General features: G+C 36.6%; 1 long non-coding RNA gene across 6 annotated transcripts in view; it reads left to right on the forward strand.

The window, feature by feature from the left end:
• Positions 1-9,147, forward strand: part of LOC111608197 — a 126,181-nt gene extending 117,034 nt beyond the window's left edge. For all 6 annotated transcript variants that reach the window (XR_002752589.1, XR_002752593.1, XR_002752588.1 and 3 more), the window contains one exon: positions 6,465-9,147. This is a non-coding gene — a long non-coding RNA (uncharacterized LOC111608197). The remainder of the gene's footprint in view (positions 1-6,464) is intronic.
• Positions 9,148-12,067: the final 2,920 nt, after the last annotated feature.

Here is a 12,067-nt window from a genome sequence, read left to right on the forward strand (position 1 = left end):
TTTTTCACTGAAAAAACCCCCCAAAACAAACAAAACTAAGGTTTCTGATTTAAGTTTTAGAACATAATAAAACCAAATAAAATTTAGAAATCAAAACAATTTTTTTTTTTTGATTGAGACATACCCAAATAAGACCAATCTGAGACTTCAACGCTGGTATAAATTCTGGGCAGTGATTTTTGTGTACCACTACATCCCTACCATGTCAGTGTAAATAGCCTCATTAACTTGTATGTAGTCGGTCGTCATGTGAGGATCATCTTTGACATGGCCCTTTGGGCTGTTGTTTTCCTTATATTTTCCCAGGTAACCACACATGCTTTATCAAGACATGTACTGTACATGGGTGATGTACATCATGCTTGGAAGTTGGTCAGTGATCCTCCTTAAACAGAAACTCTGCTTTGACCTTATGTTCTTGAACAAAACCTGTCAGAGTAAAAGTACAAGTCATTTATCAAACAGTTGTTGAGCAAGCAAAAAATAACATGAACTCGCTGTCTTCTTATCACACATAAAAGCACAGTGCTTCACTCCATGTTTCCACGACTAATCATTCAGAGTTGACATGTCTTTGTTACTGACAGCCACGTGCATGCCCTCGCACCCCTTCGGCCCCTCTGTTTTGCCTGAAACTGAAATTGTGACGACATTCTTGTCCTGACACTTTGAGAACATTAGCAACAAAGGCAGCTGTTTGGACAGCAAGTACAAGAACAGGTACAGCTTGAAATGTTCCCCCGCAGCAATGGAGGCCTTTGCAGTCACAGATGACTCTGTGCTCTACGTTTCATCACAGAGTGATCTTCCGCTGTTCATTCTTCAAGATTTCTCAAAAGCAGCATATCGACAAACCATGACATTGGAGCTGATTTCTATATGTGGTTAATAAACATATTAGGGATGATAAAAGAATAGAACATGTCATGGCTTTTGCTCTTTCTCTTTCACCTCAGCACTGTACTGTGTGTGTTTTTATAATTTAACAAGCCTGTGTGTGGCAATTCACACAGACTGGTTGGCTCAATGCTTGTTTAGCATTCTGTGCCAAGCATATGCATGAGCAGCTTTGTATGTGTTTGTATGCATTCATGTCGACGCTTGCTTTGCAAAATTTGCCTCTCTGTTTGTGACTGTGTATCTGTGCCTCATGTATGTGGCTGCACGACCTGATTATGAGTCTGTCGTATATATCCTCATGCACTGGGCGAGGGCTGCGAATTTTGACTCGGTGGCGTATTTTTCTTTCTTGTCGGTGTGTTGCGTGACCTCATTAACCAGGTGTTTACCCCTAACAACAGGAAACCAATGTCAGTGACTGTCTGCCGGCAAACATTGCCTGAGGGAAAGAGAGACGAGGCAGGGAGAAATGGAGACACAGAGGTGGAGGAATAATGTGAAGACACAACGTCCGTCTTTTTATCTACAGTCTTGGAAGTTTTTGATGTTTGCCCACACCTGTGTGAAATCTTTCTGATCTGGGGGTGTAGGAATATATAAATTACAATAGGGGAGAAATGACTGTTTTAGGTGTTTGTAATTGGACATAAAAGAAACAGTTATTCTCTGAGCAAATGACAATGTTACTTTCTCACCAAGAAAGCAAGCATCAATTTACGATATTTATAAAGCATGTTAAAGACATTCAGTGAGATTCAGCAACGTCTTCAGGGGTTGTGCATTCTTCTACTGCGTTTGTATTACTTTTACAAAAAATCACAGATTCTCAAAAAAATGTTTTACACCTCAGATTAGAAATGCTGCAGTGGAAATTTGTAAACTTAGATTTGAACTGAATTTGATGTATGACGATCCAACATACTTTAGTTTAAGTCTAAAATGGCAACTTTACTGATTATTCAAGCTCCTCCTCATACCTCTCAATATGAAGGGAGTGCTGCTACTCAAGGCACTCACAGGCAGCCCAGTCCTCACACAGCTGTCCCTAATAGCTGCAGACAAAGTAGATGCCACCCCACCCCTTGTATTCATAGATGAAAAGAATAAATTGTGTGGATAAAAATTTCTTTCTGTAATATTTTTAAAATACTAAAATAAACTGGTTTTCCTTCACACAGTTTCAGTCAAGGACTCGCATTGTCCTCGGTTTGTGTTCTTTATGTCATATACTATCACATATAAAGTAATCTATGGTTGAAAACCTTAACGTGCTACTATGACTTGTTGTTAACCTCTGTCATCCATTTAAATAAAAGCCACATCAGAACTAAAAACACAAACTTTATTAACTGTATTGACAGTTTTAAGCCTTTATCCTGCAGTGCCCATGCTTGAGTAAAGGAGGGAAATGTGACATAAAAAACAAAGATTCAAAAGAAGTTTATTTGTAGTTTTAACCTAATTTTGAGTGATTTCACACACATTTTGAATCTCCCATATTAGTCTTTTCTCCTTCAGCATCCAGTCCATGTATATGTATACATTATTTTGCAATTAAGGTAATGAACACCTTTTTGACAAAAGTGACTTTTGTGACACCCAGTGGCTCATTTTCTTTATCAATTATTTAATCAATTATTTAAGTCCTGTCCTCCAGTGTAACATTCAGAATTGTTTTCTGAGTGGCAAGGAAAAGCCCTACAGATTTACTTTCACAAGTGGAGCATTATATATGTGTACACTCAATGGCTTCTTTCCTTAGGAAGGCAGTGATGACTGTGTACCCAGAAATATACAGAAAGTTCTCAATGTACAAGAGTGTCACAGAGCACAGCCCAAACATCAATGGTTATTTATGCTCAAAACAGTGCTAGGTTCAAGCAGGAGAACAGATTATACTCTTCTTTTTTTTGAGTACATTCAGATATTTACAGAAGAGGATTAGGGCCACCAAAAAAAAAAAAAAGAATTCTGAGATTAAAGTCAGAATTCTGACTTTCTGACTTTAATCTCAGAATTCTGACTTTAATCTCAGAATTCTGACTTTAATCTCAGAATTCTGACTTTAATCTCAGAATTCTGACTTTCTGACTTTAAACTCAGAATTCATTTTCTTTTTTTTCAGTGGCCCTAATCCTCTCCCATAGATATTTTACAAAATGAATCAGAAGAAGTAAGAAGATAATAAAAAAACAAAAAAAAAAACTATTAACCCTATTAATTAGGGTTAATAGTTTAACTCTAGTTAAACTACTAGGGTTAAAAACATCCTCAGGAGGAGCAAGACTCGATTTATTTAAGACTGTAGCTGTCTGTGTTGGGTCACATACATGTCTAGAACAAAATGAGAATTGAAGTCTCATCTGATAGGTCGTCACAACATTATGCTAGCTTTCGTATATAGCTAGCATAAAAATGAGACTGTGGTGTCTGGAATGATATTGGTGAGTGAAGTACTTTTGAGATGTTTTATTTTGCATCAATTTTATTTTTAAGCACACACATTTCTTCTCTTTTGTCAACTTTAAGTTAAGTATCGGATTTTATTCAGTGTAAGAAAATACCTAATTTTAAACAACTGGATTGATGTCAAAGACCCAAAAATATGATTGGTTGGCTCTCCAGCTGCTTGAAGGTAAAGTGTCTAGCTTTAGGCTTGTGTGTCAGCAAAAAAAAAACAGGCATAATATGTACATTTTAGAGAAACGAGCAGCCCATGTCTGGAATAAGCCCCCTAATAGAGAAGATGAGACTCATCAATACACATGAAAATCCATTCTGAACTATCTCAAGAGACGGAAGCTGGAGGCTACGGTCCTCTCAGTGACTCAATCTGAGTCATTGAAATGTAATAAAAATATAGACCTGAAGATACATTTGGAATTTCATAGTTCAGACCCTTTGGCAGAAAAACAAAAATCCCCATTAACTGAAACTATTTATAGCCAGCAAAAAAAAAAAATGTACAAAGGAGAATGAGCAGGTTGATCTGTCTGTCTGTGTCAGACGAGCCCCCACCAGTGGGTCACTGGGTTCCTCCACTCCTTCACCACTGAGGGGAGGAAGGAATGGAGAAGGGGAGGGAGGAGAGGAGGCATACAAGCTGTTGACAGGGATTTATGAGCTGATAGTGTCAGACTGCAAGCACAACAACAGCCTCTGTGTTTTTGCCTCATGAGGGAAGAGAGAAAGAATGAAGGGGGTGGTGGAGAGAAAGTGAGGCAGCAAAATGAGTTGAAAATGGAATAGCAGGACAAGGCAGTGAAAACAGCAAGGCAAGAACGACAGTGAGGGGAAACGGGCAGTACAAGGCTGCAACCGGAGTTGTTTTGCCATTTTTCTTGTTATCTTTGATCTCATATCTTTGTCTACATTATTCTATACAAAGAGAAACTGCATTGAGACTTCAGAATGTTGAATGACTATAAAGTGGTCGACTTCATTCAGATGACACGCATGCCAAGTGTCCTGAATATTGCTTCTATTATTTTGTAGAGTCACAGAAGACATATTAGATGGATTAGATTTTTAAAAGGCTACGTTCTTTTAAAGTTCTGAAATTTAAAGACAATACGATGTTTGTTCTTGTTTTCGAGTGTTCGGATTTGTCATGGTGAGTCACTGCTGGAGCGCTCGCAGTTTGATGACACACCCTGATATAGCTGAACTGTCTGACTGTCTGAAACATGAGCAAGGCAGTCTGGTGGGTAATTTTGTCTAATTGCTGTTCTAAGCATAAATCCTGAATATCTGGCTTTATTTAAGTTTGATGACTTCCACAATATATTCTGTTTTACAGGCTCGTTTGGTCATGACGTCTTTATAGGGGAAGCTGTGGTGGTACCGTTTTTCTCATCATACTACTGGAGCTTATGCCAGTTAATACCCCCAATTACCTGTTCCATTTTACACATTTAAAAAAAGCAGCAACATCAATGATTTGATTGGCTTATATGGAAATACGTTTGATGCCATGCTATTCCTTGTCCACTTAAATCAGCCTCTTGCCAAGTGCTGTTCTACTTTTTTCGAGTTTGTGACTTTATCTAGTGTCATCAGTCTGATCTAATACACCGAGACCCGGTTATGAAGATGTATAGTGTGCATTAAGTCTTGTGAGCTTCTGTGTCTATTCTTCAGGATATTATCTTTAATTTGTGATTGTAAAATAAATTAAATCAACACAAAATTTTGTGTAAATAAATCCACCATTTTTTTTTGTATTGATCTAAGCTTAGTTTGCTACCATATGTGGCATAAGGTACGCCTTACGTATTTTAAATGCACTGCATATAGCGTATGATGCAGCATACTCTGCTCAATATTCACACTGTCATAATAATGCTGATCCAGATGTAAAGCCTGCCATACTGACACGTTGGAAGAAATGTAATATGACAGAGCACAGCACACATACCCCCTGGGAATAATGCAGACTACTTGTGATTTATGCGTCAGTTCTTTTTTTTTAATGACATAGTATTAAAGAGTGGTGATTTACGGGGCTCTTTTCATTTCACAGAGGCATTCAGGCTTGTTTCGGAGTAGAGCTTACACTTTCCAGTTGAGCAATGTTCTCAGAGTGAGCTTCCAAGAATTTCTAATGCCATTATCTTTTCACAGAGTTCAAGGCAATAGATAATGGTTAAGCTTTTTTTGTTTTTGTTTTTGTAAAAAATGCAGAGTAGGAAAACTATGAGGTACTTATCATGTGTCCAGTACAGAGACAGATACCCTGAGGGGAAAGAAACACCAGAATCAAAGCAGATCTTGTAGTTGATGGCTCTCATTATTCCAGTACGATGTGTTAAAGATGGAAATAGTTTTTTTTTTTTTTCTTCTTTCACTTACAGAACAATTTATCAAAGAGTTTTATTCCAAAACAGCAGTGACTCTACTCTGAATGTCAGAGCAAAGCTAGCAAAATTTTAACCACACTGAAGCTAACAACCCACCTCCCAATAACTTATGTTATGCAGGGCTTCACAGAAGTACCACCTCAAGAAACAGTACTACCGTAATGACAAACACTTTAAAGCACTAGAACAACTGCTTGACTTTTTCATTATGCATTGTGCTGTATCAAATATTTAAAACAAAGAAGACATTTTCCATTAATGCTGCATGTCTGGTTGAAGTAAGCAGTTAAATAATGGACTCTGCTTTTACATAGAAGTTCAGATTTTTAAGTTTAAAGCTAAAAAAAATTACAATATTTTCTCTGAAGTTAGAATTTCAAGTGTGAAAACTAAAGGCTTCTCATTAACTACAAATTCAATATGGTTGCACTGTACGCAAATTTGTAAACATGTATATGGAAAGTTTATTTGTACTTTTCACACACCTCTTATTCTAGTTGATGCTGATTACTTGGAATATACACTAGCAAATCCTGCTGGTCTTTGAACTTGGAATTGGGAATAATGGGATTTGCAGTTATACTTAAATCCTTTGATGTTCCTCAAAAAAATATATTTCTGTCAGCATATGGATAGACAAAGTACATCATTACATCTGTTGATACCTGCATTCATACCTCTCTCTTTGTGTATGTCTTTCTGCAGCCTGTTCCGGAGGAGTGAAGATCTAAAAAACAAGCCTGCATAAAAAGGCAGAGGGAAGATGCCGATAGAGAGGAGAATGTCTTGATAGGGAAAGAAAAACAGAAGAAAAGATGAAAGGACATTTTTTTGTGTGTTTGTATGTTTGAAGCTTTAGCATCATCCTGTGGTATCAATGTTAAATTGTACAGTCTCAAATAGTTTTGCATGTTTTCTATAGTAAAGCACAGCTTTGCACTTGTAAAACTGAGACGAGCATTTAATTTTATATATATATATATATATATATATATATATATATATATTCTTTTTGTGTATAATTTAACCCATGAAACTCAATTTAAAGGCTCTGTTTATACAAGACAAGCCTTTTACTCAAGATTCCATAAATTAAAGAAGCTAAGGTCAGAGTTTAACATCATAAGCTTGGATTGCATCTACTATAATGGAGGTTGTCTAACGTTGGTCACTGGGGAACAAAAACAGCATTAAAGACCTGCACTCATGCAATATGCATAGCTCAGAGGAGAAATATGCCTAAACTCAGGCTCTTGTAACAATAAAAATGTGAGGAGTTTAACTTTTATCATTGCAGCATGGATTATTAATGAACTTTGTATTGCTCTGTGAAAAATCTATGTAATATAAAGGTGTACAAAGAGATTTCTTTCCTGCTCCGAGGACTTGTGAAAGCATAGCTCATGATAGCAACTGCAAATGTCATATGAGGACAAAACAGGACAATTTTGAATGCTAAACGAAGAGAGGATAAGCATTGCTCAAAGTTCTTGACATGGAGATTCCTTAAATAGATGGACAATTATTCAAGTTTGTATATCAGTTTTGATTTCTGGCCATCACAAATCAATGTAATAAACAAAACAAAGCAAAAGATTATTTTATAACGGGAATCTAATGTAAAACTTGGAATATCATAGTTTACTTCTTGAATGCATACCAAAAGTCTATGTGCATGAATGAAAAGACACATGCACATTTTTCTTTCACCGTGTGAAGTCAAATTAGATCCAACTTCGATTTTCTTAGGTCAGAATTACAAAACAAAATGTGCATTTTTATTCAGTGTACATAAACTTCTGTTTTCAACTGTATAGTGTCATACATTTTACAAAAGCAAAGAATGTTCTGTTCTCACATACGGAAATACCGGGGCAATGTTTTTAAGTGTATAATCTAACAAATATGGACATGGTACCTATACATGCATTAGTGCTCTTGGGTCCTTCAACACTAAAATTTTGCAATATGCAGGCTGTGCAATATTAACCAAAAAGTATTTACTTGTAAATACATTTGTACCAAGCTTTAAGAAAATATTTGTTTATTTTCTTTTTAAAAAAATTGTAAATAATAATTACACCTGGTTAAGCGCTTTAAATAGCCACCGTACGTAATGGCAGAAAGCCCTAAGAAAAATGTCATCTTCACACAGGGAAACATTTTTAGCCAGGTAGGGTATCAAAAACATCAAGCTGGGGTCGGCCCTGTCACAGAAATGTAGCAAGCAGTTTTAGGCCCCTGCTATCTGCCTCTCTCCATCTTTGTCTGTGGTTACTAACCCTGGCTACAGTAGCCAGACAGGGCCCCTTCTGTATGTTCCATACACAGTTTATCACACTTCCTCTCACTCTGCTCGTGATAAACAGGTCTGCCAGAGAGAAAAATCAAAGAGTTAGGGACAGAAACTATGTAGTGCAAATTGTATATATTGTAAGTAGGATTTATACTGTACATTACAAGGTTTAAAGAGAAAAAAAAATATTATGGATGTCAAGTACTTACTGCGACATAATTCAAGTTTTCATAAGAAAATTAAAATTTTACGTGTTGACTTAACTCGCTTGTGAATTGAACAGGCAAGTCATTTTCAGCTTCCGCTTTATTAGCAATGGTTGATTTGTTCGGACATTACACCGAATACGTTTTGTGTTTTTGCATTCTGATATGGTGCAAACAAAATTAGGCAGAAAAAATAAATGTACTTTTCATGGAACTACAAAAATATATGTTTGGGCACACAATAGACAAATCGCCAGTTCATTACCTAAGTGACCGACTCACTTATAATGAGTCGGCCGTAAACAAAGTTAAGTTGCAGATCTTTGTGAACATGTACATAACGATTATTTATTTTCAATTGAATTTTTTGGAGTGACAAGATAATACAATATATTGTCTCAGGAATATGATCACAGTAATATGATATTTTGACAATATTTCTGGGAAATCTAACCATCCAAATTTTAGTTTTTATTTAGTTTTTTTGCAAGGAAGTGGATACTTTCATGGATCACAGGTTGTTTTTTTGAAGAATGGGCAAAAAAAGTACAATAATTAAATTTGGGATTGATCAAGGTATCTTAGACTTTGTACTAAATGTGATTTAATGCAGATTTCACTCATGAACAGTTATCTATTTAGTGCTGTTAGGATGCCCCTAAGCAGAAGCTAATTTCAGAAACATCTATAGAATGGCTACAAATTGATGCATACTTATTACAAAATAATCTGCACCACAGAACCATTACATACTTGGAAAAACTATGACATCCTAAACAACAACATTACAAATAGGCAAATGTTTGAAGTGACCAGCACCTGATATTTTATTACTGCATGTATCTGTTGTCAGTGCAAAATATTAAAAAAAAAGATTTATTTTTCATTGCATTTGTTTTTGTCTTTCATTTGCTCCTTGAGTTAAAAAGAAATTATTTGAAAAAGAAGTTAAGAATATTGTTCCACACAATTCTTCCAACTTACTGAACTCAAAAAACATGGAAGAGAAACAGAAAATAACGGATTAAAAGAAGAAAAAAAAATCCCAAACAGTTTCAATTTCAGAAAAAGCTAACTTTGGATTTCAATACACATAATTTTCCACTTGTTTGCTGCCTAGGCTATTGCGTAGTCTATTTTGTTCCCCCCTCCCTCCCCCCCTATGTACCTTAGCCAGGATATGTGTAAGTACACGAGCCGTTAACCCCCCAGAGGAAGTGTGCAGGAAATGAGATCAGCCTTAAAGAGAGGTAACGCCTGAGCCTGAACCACTGACACCAGACCAATAACTGTCACTCACTGCACCTGATACTGAGGTACTAAAAATGCAGCAAAATAACAGGAAGGTCAGAGCAGTACAGAACAGAGCACAATAGCCCCCCTTTAAGAATGAAAGCGATGAGCATGTGACAGGAAAGCAGGGATGGATTGGGAAACACAAACATGAGACAAAGACAATGAAGAGGACAGCTTGAAATAGAGCAAACAAAACAGGAGAAAGAAGTAAAAAAATTACCATGTTTGTCATCCTGTAGATTTAGTTTGGAGTTAAATGTACCAGTTGTGGGTGGGAGATTGTTGTCACAAGTGGGATCAAATAAAATAGAACAAAAACCATTTTAGCAAAGGGGAGAATAAAACTGTGCAAAAGACATGTTCAGTGCTGTAAGAGGAGGAAGACACACAGGAACAGCATCGCCAACATTTAAGATGTGAGCCTTGCAGAACACCAGGAACAGGCAGCCAATTTTTGTGTCCTTGCATGTTGTAAACTAACACACCCTGAATCCCCTTTACCCTGATGAAAAGCACAGCTGGTAGGTTTTGCTGAGTCTTGCAGGCCTGACGGCGACACGTGGATGTGTGCTTCCACATCTATGTGGATCTCAGCAATGCTCAGACACAGCGCAACATTTTGATTTCTCTACAGTAAAAAGAAGAAAAAAGAAAAGCAGGATAATGAAACATTTACAGTATCTGCTTCCACGCACATATAAGAACAAGGACTATGTTGAAAGCGTATTTGTTTTTTTTAGAAATGGCTCACGACTGCAGTTTCAGAAAACTTATGTGCTTTTGGATGGGCCTTTTTGTGTTGGTGTAAACCGCACATGTCAAACTCGAGGACTGGGGGCTAAATCCAGCCCATCATAACTCTCTGTGTGGCCCTCAAAAATTTAGCGGGCCACAAATATCGAACTTTCAAAATATCTGCTCTGTGCTTTAACATTTTTTATGAATCAAATCAAATCTGTTATTTGTATAGCGCCAAATTACATCAGTGTGAAAAGATGTTCAATATTTAATCTTAAGGTTTTCTCATCGAATGTAGACAGCTCTTCATTAATAATTTAGTTCTTTGTTATTGCGTAGTTTCATCAATACATTCTGCCACAGTAATTTGAGGACCTGAATGTACGCAAAGCTGCTGAGTTCTGAAGCGTATAAAGTGGAAAAGTGTTTTAAAAAAAATCAACGCATTTCTCAGGAAGAAAAGAAATGGTATTGCTAATGACATAAAATTCACACTGACTGTCGATTACAATCAAAGTAATCCTTAAAAATAATCAAAGCAAATTTTTCTGGAATTAAGTTAGAAGTAATGAAGGAGAAAGGTACAGGGAAAGAATACTGAACACATGAACAAACGTATCTGCAAAGACATAAAAAGCCAAGAATCTGAAATCTGTCAGGACTTGGAAAACTGCTGCTTCTGTGTGTACATCAATATCTGCCGGTTTACTATTTTTTGATGACCACTACTAGTTTCAATCCAAATTTGATGAAACCTGGCATAGGGGTCCAAGTTTAATTGATAGTGTTAAAAAGCAATCACTGGTAATTGCTTATTATCTTCTCCCCCAGTTCACCCCTGGAGCACATCACCCCAGTTCTAAAGTCCTTACACCAATTTCTTGAAAACCCAGAGAATACGAGTAAAATAATTTTGGTGATTTATTAATCCTGAATGGCTTAACACCAAATTACATTAAGGATTTGATATTGCTTTATCGGCCATCCAGACCATTGAGGTCTTCGGGTTGAAGTCTGCTCTGCAGAATCAGAACAAAAAGTACAGAAGCAGCATTCAGTTTTTTATGCTGCTTTAATCTGGATTAAATTTCCAAAAAACTGTGTTTAAAAAATGAGTTCATTTAAATCAAGGTTACAGATCAATCTGCTCAGAGTTGCATTTGATTCATAAAAATTGTAAAATCTTTAATTGTATTCTCTATTTCAACCTCTCATCACTTTCTTTTATTTTGCCACTGCAATGTAACATCAAAGCACTTTGATTACCCCTTTCCTGAAATGTGCTATATAAATAAACTTGACTTGATGAACATATTATTGAATGCATTCAATAATTAGTTGTGGCACCTCTTGGATGAGAGGCTGTATTTTATGCCACCATCCAGCAATCAGCCTGTAACTCTGCTGAACTGTTGAGTCCAGGCTGCTCTAATAGTGGCCTTGGGCTTCTCAGCGTTGTCACTTGTTTGTCATCTTCCTCTTGGCAATACTCCATAGACTCTCTATGGAGTTTAGATCTAGGCTGTTTCTTGGCCAATCAAGCACAATAACAAAACTGTTGTTAAACAAGCTTTTAGTACTTTTGGCAATAACCAAGTCCTACTGGAAAATGAAATCTAGTGTCTAAATGAAGCTACTCAGAAGAGGAAGTCTTGAAGTCCTCTTAAATTTTCTGGTAGGTGGCTGCAATAACATTAGACTTGGTAAAACTCAGTGGACCAACGCCAAGAGGTTTTCAAAATCCCCACTGCCAATAACATAACTGAGCAAGA

Source organism: Xiphophorus maculatus, chromosome 3 (genome assembly GCF_002775205.1).
Source record: "Xiphophorus maculatus strain JP 163 A chromosome 3, X_maculatus-5.0-male, whole genome shotgun sequence".
Lineage (NCBI taxonomy): Eukaryota > Metazoa > Chordata > Actinopteri > Cyprinodontiformes > Poeciliidae > Xiphophorus > Xiphophorus maculatus.